Genomic DNA, 14360 nt, shown 5'->3' with positions numbered 1-14360 from the left:
CTAGGACATTCCCAAACCTAGCAAAGTACCACAAAATCTGGCCCGAAAAATTCAAAAATAACACATGCACTGCATGCGGTGAAGTCGCGGACATCCTTCACATGATATGGGACTCCAAAGAGCTATTAAAGAAATATAAAGCTCGAGCGCTCAGCCAAGCGGAGTGGGAGTTAGAGCTGGCCCACACGGGTCTCTGAGCAGCGCAGCCTGCTCACCAGGGCCCGGGAGACAGCCCAGGTCAATGGTATCCTGGACTGAGGAAACCACCCACGCTATTCAGTTCAACAAATAAAGTTTACTCTCTCTCTCTCTCTCCCTCTCTCTCTCTCTCAGTACGAGTGGCCTTTTCAAATTATTCGCAGCGATACTCTTCTATAGTTTCCATGTTACACGTGGAAACTATAGCGTGCTCATATTACCTCACGCTGGGCGGCTGGCTAGACATTTCTTCTGATTTCATTAATGACAATACTAGTTAAGGACAGTTTTAAAATGTTAAGCAGCTTCTTCTCATAGCATCTGTGTGGAACACATGTTCTTGCAAATAAATAAAAAAAAAGTCGCTTACAGCGCTTCAGAATGGAGCCGCTGCACGAGATTTCAGAGCTTTGCTTAATATCGTTGTTGGTATACATAAGTTAATCTTGGGCAATCTCACCTTGTACACGTCTATTTCGACGGCTCTCCCCTCTTGCAAAGTGTAGCGGTTTTCCGATATTAAGACGAAAGGGTCCACTCTGGTGTCGCTTCATTTACAAACGTCCGGTTAATCATGAAACACTCCGCAGGAATATACCTCGGTAACAATGACATTACAAAAAACGAAGCCGAAGCCATTCCAAAAAGCCGAGCGGCGCCAAGCCAATCCAATAGGGCGTTATGAACTTGCGCCCGGTGACAAGACGCGGAAGACAAGCTGTACTACTACGTGCACGGCCGTGACAGCCTCGGAAACACTGACCAGGAAGACTCGCAACCAAAACCACCATCCTCGCCTTCATGTATCTTTCAGTCACTTCTTCGCGCCTTTTTGTATATTCTTCCCACTGTGTGCGGCCGGGCGCAACGAAAAATTAGTATTCACGGAGCTGACGTCGCAGGAAAATGGATATCGATACACGTCGCTCGAAAAGCCAAGATTCATCGGTCTGCGAACGGTGATCGGATAACCTTGCTCTGCGGAAGCTACCGTATGAGAAAAAAGCTCGTCATCGTTCAATCATTGGCTACGCTGAACCACCGTGCGCTGAACATTCAAGGTGTAACCTAAAAGCGACACCAACCAAGAAGTTAGAAACGAAATGCACCCGCGTCACCATTATTGGCGGTTCTTTAGAGGAAACCACGCAATCGATTATGCCTATAGAGCACAGATGCACCCTCTTCCAATCCCTGCCCTTCGATCTGCATCTGCAACATTTTGCTCATACTATCGGGCTCACACGCGAGACAAGCAGGATCCCTTCCGTCTTCTTACGCACTTCCGGCGCTGAAAATTTGGATCCGCGCCGCTCGAGTGTCGTTAGCGTATTGCCTCAAGTAGGTATATACTCTCGTTGTCTCGGTTGGCAAGTTCCAACACGGGCTGCACAAGTATACACTCCGTAAACTCAGTAGAAACAAAAAATAAACAAATGAACTGGTACCGGGTGACCATCGCATGCAGTGCTTTAGGACTGTCCCCAAACGATTAAAGCAGCCTCCTAGCCATAGAAAGTATTTATATATTATTATTTCTCTGCTACGCAGTACAAAAATGTTGTCAAGAGAGACACAGTGTAACGCGGTTTAAAACGACCAATAAGCTCTCGCCCCCTTCATCTTGCATGAATCGGAACTAGAGGAAACAAAAAAAAAATTAAAAATGAACTGTATGATTCTCACAAATGAACGAAACGATGTCACGGCGAACGCCGTAAAGTCACAGTGTTTCGCCGACACAAGTGAATAAATGCTAAGGACGCGCAGCTAGTTTGCCATAATTCGCAGAACATACCCGTTGCGATGTTACGGTAGGTGCTGAACGGTTGCTGGAGTGTTCGGTATCCAACCTAAAAGATGGCTGCACTTGGCGCTAGCGACCCGAAAGTCCACGCGCCAGGAACAGTTCAGAGGGTATGCACAGCGGAGGGCTTGAATGAATCCAAAGCGCCTAGAGTGTCACAGCGCCCCCTAACACCACTACTGCTCTTACGGAACTCTGTTTTCTTTTAAAGAGGGTTTTCACGATCCAAATTAAAAAAACACCGACTGCAGTTGCCACTCTTACCGCAAATTGTTTATTCGAACCTATACAAGAACCAATCGGCAATATTTTCGCAGAAAAGCGCGCACGAGCAGTAAAAGCCAGCCGTACACACCCTCTGACAACTTTTGATTTCGTTGCTCCAGCTTTGTAAATTTCCGATACGGAGCTAAATAGCAACTCCACAAATGTTTCTTCCCATCCTTCCAACAACGCTAAAGGCGGAATGTTATCTCCGTCGCATACCGGTGCCGGATGCCAAGAACGCAAGAAAAAAAAAATAAAAAACATAAGTAAAGCAACACGTTTATTGCTGTCTTCGTTGTGCACTTCGAGGTTTTAAAAAGCGATTGCAGCCAGTCTAGAGAGCTACAGCTTGACGAGGCGATTGCACCGCTTCCGTGAAGGCCACCCGATCTCATAGAGGCCAGCCAATAGAACTTGCCATGCGATTCTCGTTAGACGCCTGTGGCTGCACAGTGATACAAGGAATAAGACACACACACATACAAAAAAACAACAACGATGACACCGGAGAAAGGTGTCGTGCCTGGACTGCGGAAGAACGAAACTTTTGACATGGGTATACACAGACAGGAAACGACGTACAGCTTTCGAGACTTACTACAAATTCTGGAAATTACCTTGTTTTTCAAGAAACCTTTCCACTTTATCCCATTTCACACTATTCCACCTCTTTCTACGTCCATTTCATCAATATACTATAGCGAGACGGGTGTTTACTCCTTTGAGTAGTAAACTGCACGTGTGTTCCCACAACGGCGCGCAAGGTGCAAATTTACTCGAACAAGGCCGACGTTCAGAGAGAGAGGCGAAAGTGCAAACAGAAAAAAGAGGCTTCGCGCTGCTCCCTTTGTTTTGTCTCGCGCTTTGTTTCAGCTGTACGCTGTTGGCAGAGGGGGAAAAGAGAGAAAGAAGGAAGGCGGTTAGATCTCTCTCCCCATCGTTGCGGCTTTTGGCGCGCAGGGAAAAGCGTTCACCGACGCGTAAAATAACCTAACGTGTCTAACTACGTGATAGCGCGCTGCCGGGAATTGTTCTGGCCCCCCTCTCGGCTACGCTCCGAAACAATCTTCCTCTTTGTCACGAGTGAAAATAGTAGAGCTTAGGCCATTCTCGGCACGTGGTCAGCAGCATCGTCTACGCAAGCCTGAGTAATTCAGAATTAGTCACAGATGATTAAACTGACTAATCATTAGCTTAGAACACCTTTTTCTTTCACAAACCCAAACTGTCTATCCACAAATACTTTACGAAGTCAGGAATATGGGTTTAAAGTAACTTTTCAGGTCATTAGATTTTAAGTAACTTAGCATGAATAATATAGCATGCCATAATCTTGAGTCAAGAAAAATGCCAAATAAATTTATCAATGCCAGATTAACACAGTTTGTTCCTATAGGAGGTTAAGTTTTATTTACTAAATGTCATGAAACGGAAGAAAGTTTGAGCACGTATAGTCCACTAAAAGAAGGGAACAGCTCGTAATTGAGTATGCTTGCCCGGTGCATTAGAGACTATGGCGTTCAATTGCTGAGCCCATAGAGTTTCTTACACTCTTAAAAGTAAAGCCAAAGAGTAAAACTCTATGACTGAGCCCAAGGTCGCTATATCGAAACCATATTTCGGCGGCCGCCATTTGATGCAACTAAAATGCAAAAGCGACCGTGTTATATGTCATAGTAGTTAAAATATCACTGTCTTAATCAACCCGTGCCCATGCTCTACGGCGTCTATCAGAACGTTTGAGCAGTTTGGGGACATTAAATTTCAAATACTACATACCATTCTATGGTTAATAAATATACTACCAATGACTGCTGTCTTCGTTTCCTTTCCTGAGTTATTACTTTACCGTCGAGTGAAACTAGCGATGCACATTGGCAAGCGCCACGCAGGAGTTAAAATGTAGTTTTCCTTCAATAGTGCGTATTAAAGGACTATATAGACACCAAATTTTGGTGCCTGTTTCTTCTTGTTAATGATGCGTAAGTCATTCCTGTATATCGATCCGCACGTAGTTCTCGCCTGCGACCGCTAAATAATTTATAACTGAATTTTCTTTTCTCACCAGTTTCGGTTTCAGCAGCCGAGAGATGGCTTGTCACAATCAAGACTTGATGCGCGGAAAGAAAAAACAGCGTTATAATTACTGCTTCTTAACTTGTAGTGATCCCTGTTCTTTAAGCAGGCTGGCTTTATCACTGTAGTAGTTCAAACGACACAGCAATCATCATATCGCTGTATTTTCATCCCTCGCGTGACCTAGACTTGACTGTGACGTCACAGCCATCGCCCGTCTGCTGAAACTGAAACAGGTGAGAGAAAAAAAAAGGATTATAAATTATTCAGTAGTCGTTGCCGAATATACGTAGTGATCTGTGTACAGCAATGACTTAAACATCATTACAAAGGATAAAACACGAACCAAAAAATTATGTGTTTATACTCCTTTATGAGTCCGCTTATATGCAGCATCCCATTGAACATTCGGGCGCCTTCAGTCCAAGGAAGTGCGGCATACCATGACGCCTTATAATGCCGAAGTCCGAGGCGTACGTCAATGTGAGATACAGCTCCCCACCCATCGGCTGACGAGCTCTTGACACCTTTTTCCGCAACAAGTTCGAGCCGCCAAGGACGCGACACGGGGCAACACAAAGGTACTCTCCACCTATAGTTGTAGTAAGTACATACAAAGCCTTTGAGGGTCAAAAACTAATCGAAATACTCATCGACAAGCGCAAATGCCCTATTTGAGAGAGAACCGAAACATCAAGCCACCACTACGGACACTGCTACGCAACAAAATAAAAGACGCTGAGAAAACAATACGCGACAGACTGACTCCCCATCGAAGACAGGTCATGAACGTTTCCCTCCCAAGGCCTCTCGCGGAAGCAGTGGATGAGGAGAAAAAGAAACTAAAACGGTCCAGAGAAACAAAGCCGCTCAGGCACAGTGCACGTATAGTTAACTACAAACCGCGTTAGGCCTACTGGACACTGCCCATTGAAACAAGTAGTCGGACAGATGCAGGAACAAACCATCATGCGTCAAGCCATCGCGAAGACCATTTACGCGCGCTTTACACCTAGAAGAACTAGAAAACAAAAGAGGAACGGTCAGGCGAGCCCCATTCGCCATCACTGCGACGGTCAGTTCCTCCTCTCGCCAAGACAGTTGCCTCAATAAGTATGCTCAATAAGCGACGAGCTTGTCCTACAGGTAGGAACAGAGAAGGAAGCTGGAAGCCTTTGGTATACGTTAGTCGTGCCGTGAGACAGAAGAAGATGGAAAGGGGGAACAGGCAGCAGTGTTCGAAACACCCGGCAGGAAATCATGATCGCTGTTCCTCCTCTCTCCCTGGGTTGGCAGCCTAATGACTCTGCGCATATAAAAGCCAAGGGCGATTGCGGAAAGGCGGAGTGGGGGAGAGGGAAAACTTTGCGGTAAAGATGTCGAAAACGTAAAGGAAAAGCCCCGCACGTCTACGATATCCCATTTCTTCATACTCCTCCGCAGCCCGCTCCTTCCGCATCCCTTCTCACCAAGAAAGTCTTCCAGTGTTATGTACGCTGCAAAGCTGTTCGAACTGTTTCGACAAATCAGGGCGGTCAGTATATTCGCACGTTGGCTGTGAGTCAATCAGCTCGTATACATCACGTTAACGTACGATTTGAATATAGCTCCAACTTTGAAGGCTACTTTTTGATTGGCCAACGGGCTTATGTGGTCACCGTTGCCTATTTATAAATCATAGCCAGTACAGCGAGCGACTGCAGTGCAGTGCAGTGTAGCGGACACGATCATGCATAACTTCGCACATGGCGTCTTGCGAGAGGTTATGTAATGTAGTTCAAGGTCTCGCCCTGCTAGTTTCTTTGCATTTTCGACAACGGCTATTTAACTTAATCTGCTTTGAACAAAAATTTGCGTCAAACTTCTACAGGGCTGCTTCATCGTTTAATAATATTTGGGTTAGTCCCAATGTGCTCAGTCAAGGATCATTGAACGTAATCGTTTTTTCCTGTTTTTCTTTTTAACTTCAGTGCACTAATTTATGATGCATTTTAGGCGCCGTTGAGGTGTGCTTCTCAAGTGCTGAAAGCCAGGAAAACTGATGCAGGTGCCCGCGAAGACTTCGAACAAGAAATGTTCTGACTGAACGCTGAGTACGCATTTCTTTCTTCAATATTTCTTAGTACTTTTTATCAATAACTAAGCGTAGCGGTTTCTCTATCTCTAACTCGACTGAGCTACCGTAAAGGTGACACCAGTGCCAAAATCGCCAGGGTGTACTGTTTAGAATACTCCCTCGCCTCTCCGCCGTTCCTCCTAGCGGGAAAAGAAAGAAGTGACATCGCGATTGCACTCTAATCGTTCTGCGCGCCCGCTCGTACGCACAAAAACCAGATAGTTTCACAGAGAAGAGACAAAATGGGTGAGCATCGTTGTGAGATGCGACCGCGTCGGCTTTATAATGGTCTCGTGGTGGCTATAAAACTGGCCGAAGGGCGAGTTTAAAATCGCTTTACGCACGAGCACCAAGGAAAGTCTTTTTTTTTTTCTTTACTTCTATCTCTCTCGGAGACAGGCCGGGACTTTCTTGGATGCCTGCGTACAAGCACACGAAAACGTCGGATGTGGAGAGATGTGTAAACGGGTAGGGGGCGGATTTACTCACTGATGGCTCTGTGCAGATGGAGGAAAAAGCGTTAAATGGGACGCGAGCAGAATTGGAGGCCGTCGCCGTCTAGCGAGCATCTTTTACGAGAACGCTGATGACTCACTTCAGCGAAGAAACGTTCCCTGTATTTGCAAGTTCTAGCCGGTACAGCATGCGGAATTTTATTTACCTGTTTGAATATTTTAAAGCCAATATAAAAGATTCTAGAGGCGCTGAAATGCCAACGAAATGGACTTGTTTCCCTTCAGGAAAAAAAAAAAGAGCATATGATCAAAGGATTAAAGGAACAATGTCAATTTCAAAAGTAGCAGGATAGCTGTTACCCCCCCGCCCCCTTCCTGTTCAACGCTCTTTCAATGGGGCGCATATACCCATAGATATGTACGACGACGATTTTACACACATTTACGAAGTGATGGCTACGACAGTTACGCCGATACGTTCAGAAATTAGAGTGCATGACAATGCAAATATGCGCGTATTCGATATGTAATTTTAATGCCAGGACATCGTTAAAGTACGCCTCCTGTCGTTGGACATAGAACTGCTGAGCGGGACACCTCTTTAGACTTGTATTGTTACTCTAGCTTTCGAATTTCAGAGCTAAGTATTCAATTTGTTTTCAGCGCCAAGCTCTTATGCTCCCTTTCGGTGACTGAGCCGCGTCGCAGCTGGTGTGACGGCCGATGTAACCGAACGAGATTCGCGAGCCAAAGAGGACTAGCTCATGGCTCTTCTTCCTCCTCGCCTGAAAAATTCGCTTTAGCTCATGGGAAATATAGAGCGTATTGTAGCTGCACATAGTTTACATACATGCATCTCTCAAATTGTTCGCCTCAACGTATTGCAAAAACACCTAAATAGCCGCGCTCAAATTTCGCATTACGGAGTATCGTAATCGTCATTACAATTTTTGTTCTTTATGCAGATAACTATATAAATTTGGTACCGTCCGGCGGCTGCACTGAGAGATGACAGTTGTTCCAGGTGCGTGCGCCTCGCGTATGAATTCCTGCTAGGACGCTTTTTTATTTCTTTTTTTTTTAAATCCTTCTCGACACAGGCATGCTTCCTCATCCATTGCCATACAGATCTAATTTCTTTCACCGTAAAGCAATCCGCAATATGGGCTTTACAATCAACGGCTTGCGCTGCTTTATTTGTGCCTAATAACTTTTTATGCCATTATCTTTCTTCGACTAACGTAAATGTCATTGCGCTCTAACAAGGAATTAACATAAATGATTAAATTTCTGTATGACACCTGAAGACGCATTTATTAGTTTGCACGCTAGGCGATCAAAGCCCGGAAATGCGCATTACTGGCTCAGAGAGTAAGATGAAATTCTGGGTAAGCATACCAATCCACCAAACATTTCCCATACTTTCCAGGTTTGCTTTCGAAACCTATCAAGAGAACTTGCAAATACGACACCTGAGCTTTTGCATCGTTTCCCAGTCGGAAAAAACTACAGGAAATTTTCTGATGTTACGACAGAATTTCTGTGCGGTTTTTGACGGGAAACCTGTTGTGACAACAGAACATTCTGTAGTAACATCAGAAATTTCTGTTGTTACAACAGCAAAAGTGCAACAGAGCTACAGACAACAGAAATATACTACAGAACTACAGAAAAATATGATGGGAACGACAGAACGGCACGATATTATGTCGTATTTTTGACACAGTTCTGTAGTTTTTTTTTTTTTTACTGGGTTTTGTTTTTTTAATTCTGCAACAGTACACCGCGCTTGAGCGGGCGCTTCGGAACGCACGTCACAGCGGTTACAGAAAAGATACATACGACAAGGCATTAGAGTGCAGAAGGTACGGAGAGTTAGACACTCTGCGTCACGAAGGTGGGGAGAGAAGATTACAAACAACGAAACACCATCCGGCACGCAGCGAACAACTTCCCAAGCCAAACCCACCGCCTACGGACGTGCCTGCCAGCCCGGCAGCGTTCGGGCACACAAGAGAAAACGAAACTTCATCTCACTGTCATGCGGCTCATCTTCTGTGCCGTGCCGCCACCATAGAAGTTAAGCAGGCGCCTCATGCTGACCGCAAAACAAAAGAAGCCCAAAGCGAAGCCGCCTTGCAGGCGAAAAACGGGCTCTAAGACATACGCAGACGACCAACGAAGAAGAGAAAATGGCCACAGAGAGCCGGGGCGCACCCGACGCACTACCGAGGAAAAGCAAAGGGTTAACTTCCTCCCAGTGCATAGAGCTACTCAAGCTTATCTATCCATAAGGATAACAAAAGCAAAAGAAGGAGTACAAGTTGAGTGGCAGAGCGCAGACGCCTGAAAGAAAGCATAAGGTAAGTTAGAACGGAAGGAAAGGGTTACGGAGCTCTGCGCGCAAAAAGCAGACGACATCTCTCTATAACACACGCGCAAGCCAAGCCAAGCCAATCTATCTACGCCGGGCCGAGCGTGCGTGCGCGCCCACCAAAAACCAAGCGGCCAAGAAAAAAGAGGCGACTCTGCTGTAATACAGGCACGCGAAGGGGGCCCTTTTCGAAGGCTGAGCCCGCCGAGCCTCTCCTCCGGACGGGATAGGCAGGGGGCCCAGGCAAGCCGGCTATCCCACGGACTGAAACCGGTCCGGCAGCATGCGCACGAAACTAATCATAAAATCGGCTCCACTCACGTTGTTGCTGCTGCCTCTTGGTCGGACAGGTGCGCCAGCGGGATCTCCAACAGCCGGGCGGCGTTCAATATCCAAAACACACACGCACACGCAGGTCGCAGACGGCGAAGCTTCCGACGTCGTCGACGCCGGTGTCAGCAGACGAAGACGAAGCTAGCGGAGAAAACGGCTCTCAAAGCGGCGAACGATCACGAATCCAGGCTATCAGAGGCACAGGTGTGCGTAGAAAAACGGAAAAATCCCCACTCGGCCTTCGCTCGATGTTGCGACAGGAAGGCCGAATCAGACGAATTTCGAGCGCGGGCGAAAAATAAACTTTTCCGAAGTGGGAAAAGCAGACGACGGAATTCTCTTTGAGGAATATCCCACCGCGTCACTCGCGCGGAGTGCTAGCAGAAATAACATCCGAAGAGCGAAAAATTTTCCCGAAGCAGACGACAGTGATTGAAGCATACACAAAGCGCACGAAGATATACGTCACTAGTGCACAGAAATCACTATTACTGACCAGAGAGAGAAGAACGACGCTCTGTGACCGCACTTATAACAAAGCCGTTGTAGTCGTGCGCTGTTGGAGGAGGACGGAAATCACTTCTCCGGAGAGAGGACAGACGGGTAGTAAACTGTCACGATGCACCACAACATCCGGGGGAACTGCAGCGTTCGGTAAGCGGCAGTGCACTATCCTCTGACGCACAGTACAAAAGCACCTCACTGCAGGCAAACGCACCGACAACACTTGTTGAACGGAGAAATCTGAGCGGCGGCGTTGGCGAAGCGCGAGCAGCGACGGCAGTCCGTTGCCGCCGTTGGGTCATGACACTCGGCGCCGCGAGTTCACAGCAGCGACGGACGGAGCTCGCGATAGGCGCTGTAAGCTCAGCGCAAACATGCCGACGAGTGGACGGACCCGTTCCTCCGCAGCTTCTCCTCTCGCGGCGCGGTGGCTGAGCAGGTAGGAAAAGTAAAAGAGGCACGCTGCATCCAGCAGCCACCGAGGGGAGAGCGGAGCGGCCGGAGAGAGCGGAGTCAGCCTCCGCTCCTAGTGCAAACAAGCGACGCACGATGTCGCTTTCGGCGGCGGTTCTCTACAGGTGCAGGACCTTTAGGGGACGCAAAATTTTTCCTGCGATGTATAGAGCGCAGTTGTCGATCCATATTGGCATACTGTAGCGTTCACGTGATCACAAACTTGGACGTCACTGCGGCAATAGAACACTCTCTGTGGTTTTCCGCTTCATGTAACAAATCCCACCTCTAATTGGAAAGCAAGGTCGGCTAATTGCCGCCCCACCCGACGTCAGAAAAATGCGAACAAATCGGAAAACCGAAGATATACCTGAAAGGTGATCAGACCCAGATAAACCTTTATTTAACGGCAAATCTGACTATACCAATATTGGTTACAAAAACAGTGAGCACTTTATACCTGTCTTCCTCGTTTTTTTTTTTTTTGTATTTTACTGCCTTAATGTTCGATATTGCCGAAAATCAATGATTAAAACGAGTTTGACGCAGGCTATATATATTTTTATTTCATATGCTTCGTCTCTGCGTAACTTTCCAGCAACACGCACATCCCCAGTTGCGTTCGCTTCGATAATATGTCTATGTACAGTCGTGAGCAAAAGTGGTATACAACACTTAGGTGGTGGAGCTCGGGAAAACTGCATTGCAACGACATCTATCAACAGTTACCAGGGATCGAGACAATCATAGCGGTGCTCATTTTATTACAATGCATGCTTCGTTGCCGCTGTCCCTGTGGCTGTGGCTAGAGGGCGTTTGGATGCAGTTTTGCCAAGGGTGCCCTAGTTTTGCCGAGCTCTACCACCGGCTAAGTATTATATACCACTTTTGCTGACGACGTACCTCCTTACGTCAACTTGTTTTTCTACGATTTCTTCAAGACTTTCAGCCACTTCGACTTAACTTAGCAGCAGCAGATCTTTCCTCCACGGGTAAAGACGGCGTCGGAAACAAAGAACATTTTCCCCTTCAAATACTTCTCTTTCACAAATGGATAGATGCTGGGAGGATTTTTGTTTGGAACAGTGAAGTAAGAGGAGAGCTGGTATCAGCCTTAACTTAACACTAAGTACAGCCCAGCCAGGTAGGCGCAGTGGTTAGGTCGTTCGACTACTGTGCCCTAGGATGCGGAATCGAATACCGGTCTCGGCGGCTGCTTTTTGATAGAGACGAAAATGAAGGCGTCCGTGTGTTGTGCGTTGTCCGTGCACGTTAAAGAACCTTAGATGGTCGAAATCTCCGGACTCCTTCACTATGGCGTCTCTCACAGCCTGATTCGCTTTGGGACGTTAATCCAAACCAAATGAAACACCTGACTACAAGCGCTGAGCATCTTGTCCGCGAAGCGCCGCTGTTTTCTCTCATATCCCACTTCGTTCTACTTATTTCACCCGCATCCTACTGCCTTTCTTGCATCCGTTACAATAATAATCAAACCCTACCCTATCGAAAAAACCCTATGAGTCACAATAACCTCATACAGATTTCTCATATCAAACTGACAAATCTCATACAATCTCGTATATTTTTATACGCTGAATGATGTTTGTATGAGATTATATGAGATTTATGCGAGTTTAGTATGAGAAATCTGTATGAGGTTATTGTGACTCAGGGTTGTTTCGCTAGGGTACCCTAACCTAAGCGGCATGCTTGCAGCTTTACTAATGTTACCGAACACGTGAGAAAGCCGACTTCTTTGCAGAGCTTTGGTGCAAATATGGCGGCGCACACAGTGGCTGCAGACCGGTTTCTATTTCGAGGAGTGGCGAGGAGCGCCATTTAGGTTTCTTCCTCTCTTTCTCTTTCTCTCCGGCAAACTGTTTCCCTCTTTTTTCTCGTTCTAACTCTTTTCTGTTTTGTTTTGTTTCCTGGTTTGCTCTTCCGTCGGTTTTCGTCCGTTCTTTCCGTTTTACGTTTCGATGGGCGCGTCGCGCTCGCGACCCTTTCCACTGGAAACAAGAATCCACGGCAAACTGTGCCCCTCACGTAAAGCTTGTAAAAGCTCAAAAAAGAAATAAAGATTACACTATGCCGTCTGCAAACCTGAGCTGAGTAGCAGAGCGCCAGATGCATACGAAGACAACAATGGAACCGTTCTCGCCACAGCCTGCATGACTGGTCGAGTGGTTTCGCTTTCGGCCGCGCTCTTTTAAAGCAAACTTTGTTTCCGTTTGCATTTACTCGGCGTCCAGTGCTGCCCTAGTGCTGTACGCACGGTAAATGCTGCGCGGGTAACACGCACCGGAAGCCAGTGATGACGCGTTTCCAGGTGACTTCCGGTTAAAGCAAGTGATATATTTTGCATTTTAGACAGGCAAATGCCCAAGCTGCTTTTAAAATGTCCTCTGCGTTTGACTTCGATATAGCCGCTCCAGAGGTGCATCTCGAGCAATTGGAAGCTTCATGGCCGCGCCGGTTATGGCTGCCAACACGCGAAGGGACCTTCGCGGTACTCTGAAAATTATCGAGTGACTCTAGGAGAGTGCAAAAATTTTCTCCCAGTGGGTTTGAAGCGTGCGTATCTGCCAGACAGTCTGTAGCAGAATATTATAAAGTTCGGGAGCAGGCCAAGTACAAAATATAAAGATAAAAGAGTACGAAAAATGTTGCCAAATGTTTTGTATAGGATTACGATGATAATGATGATGATGATGATGCTGATGATGGTGGTGGTGGTGATGATGATAATGATGATGATATTGTCCCACACTGTGAGGTTAAAACTAAATCGGCGACTGATGGCAGTCATTGTAAATATCGTCATGCCTTCCTATGGAAAACTGCTTTCTCACGGCACACCAGACAGTATATTCTAGGTACTGTAAAATTGGCTAGCTTTTATCGAAAACGCAGCAGACAGGCAAGGATCCCAAAGATTAGTCCTCTCCGCCGTTTAGTTTGGGACCTGGCGTAATTGGCGTCATAATGTAAAGCGCGGAAACGGTGATATAATAAGCTTAAAACTAAATTTCCGAGATTTTCGCAGCCTTAAATTTCGCGGGATTGTAGGGCAACAACGAGGCGTTTAGATGCACTGGGTGATCGAACTCTTTATATTACATAACCCCTCTAGAGACAATTAAAAATGGCTATGTGCCACCAGTGATAACAATTAATTTTCAGGATGCTGCGCAAAGGTGAGATAAAACCATAAAACTAAAAAAAAAAAAAAAGACGTAAGATACAAAGCAAACAAAGGGAACATACCATGTATCTCAAGACATGGACACTTGAAATTTTAGAATATTTTAGGTATAAAAAGGGAGCTTGAGTGTCCCATGGCTAACAAGCTGTGTGTGGTTTAAAGGGCGAGACAGAGGCAAAAGGCAAGACGGTTAACCAATAGAGTACTCCAGTTGGGTACCTTGCGTTGTGTGAAATGCAAGATGGGCATATAGGAGAAGAGAAAAGAGAAGTGCAGTCTAAAAGTCACAGACCACTGCAGTTGAGAGGCTGTGCCCTGAGCATTGCGAGGGCTACCGCGCACTGCAGCCTCAGCTGAATAATGAACCCACTTTTCGACACCGAACAACGGACATTTACATAGTGAAACATGTTCCAAAGAGACGCAGTTCCGCTCAACACAGCATGGGACAGCGTTGTACATTGAGCGGTGCTAGTATATTTATTGTGTATATAAACATCGCTTTCTAAAATATCTGCCACTGTATACCTTCCACTATAAAGGCTGTTACCATGGAATGCGAATGATAG

At 46.4% G+C, this 14360-nt stretch overlaps 1 protein-coding gene across 1 annotated transcript in view; it reads right to left on the bottom strand.

Annotated features, from left to right (window-relative positions):
• Positions 1-10543, bottom strand: part of LOC146178533 (uncharacterized) — a 134606-nt gene extending 124063 nt beyond the window's left edge. Inside the window, exon 1 of the mRNA XM_084578350.1 lies at positions 9615-10543. The gene's annotated coding sequence lies outside the window, so the exon portion shown is untranslated. The remainder of the gene's footprint in view (positions 1-9614) is intronic.
• Between the last annotated feature and the right edge of the window lie 3817 nt (positions 10544-14360).

Source organism: Amblyomma maculatum, chromosome 9 (assembly GCF_055883805.1).
Source record: "Amblyomma maculatum isolate TAMU_Amacu chromosome 9, ASM5588380v1, whole genome shotgun sequence".
In the NCBI taxonomy this organism is placed as follows: Eukaryota; Metazoa; Arthropoda; class Arachnida; order Ixodida; family Ixodidae; genus Amblyomma; species Amblyomma maculatum.
This window is presented reverse-complemented; position numbering and strand designations above follow the sequence as displayed.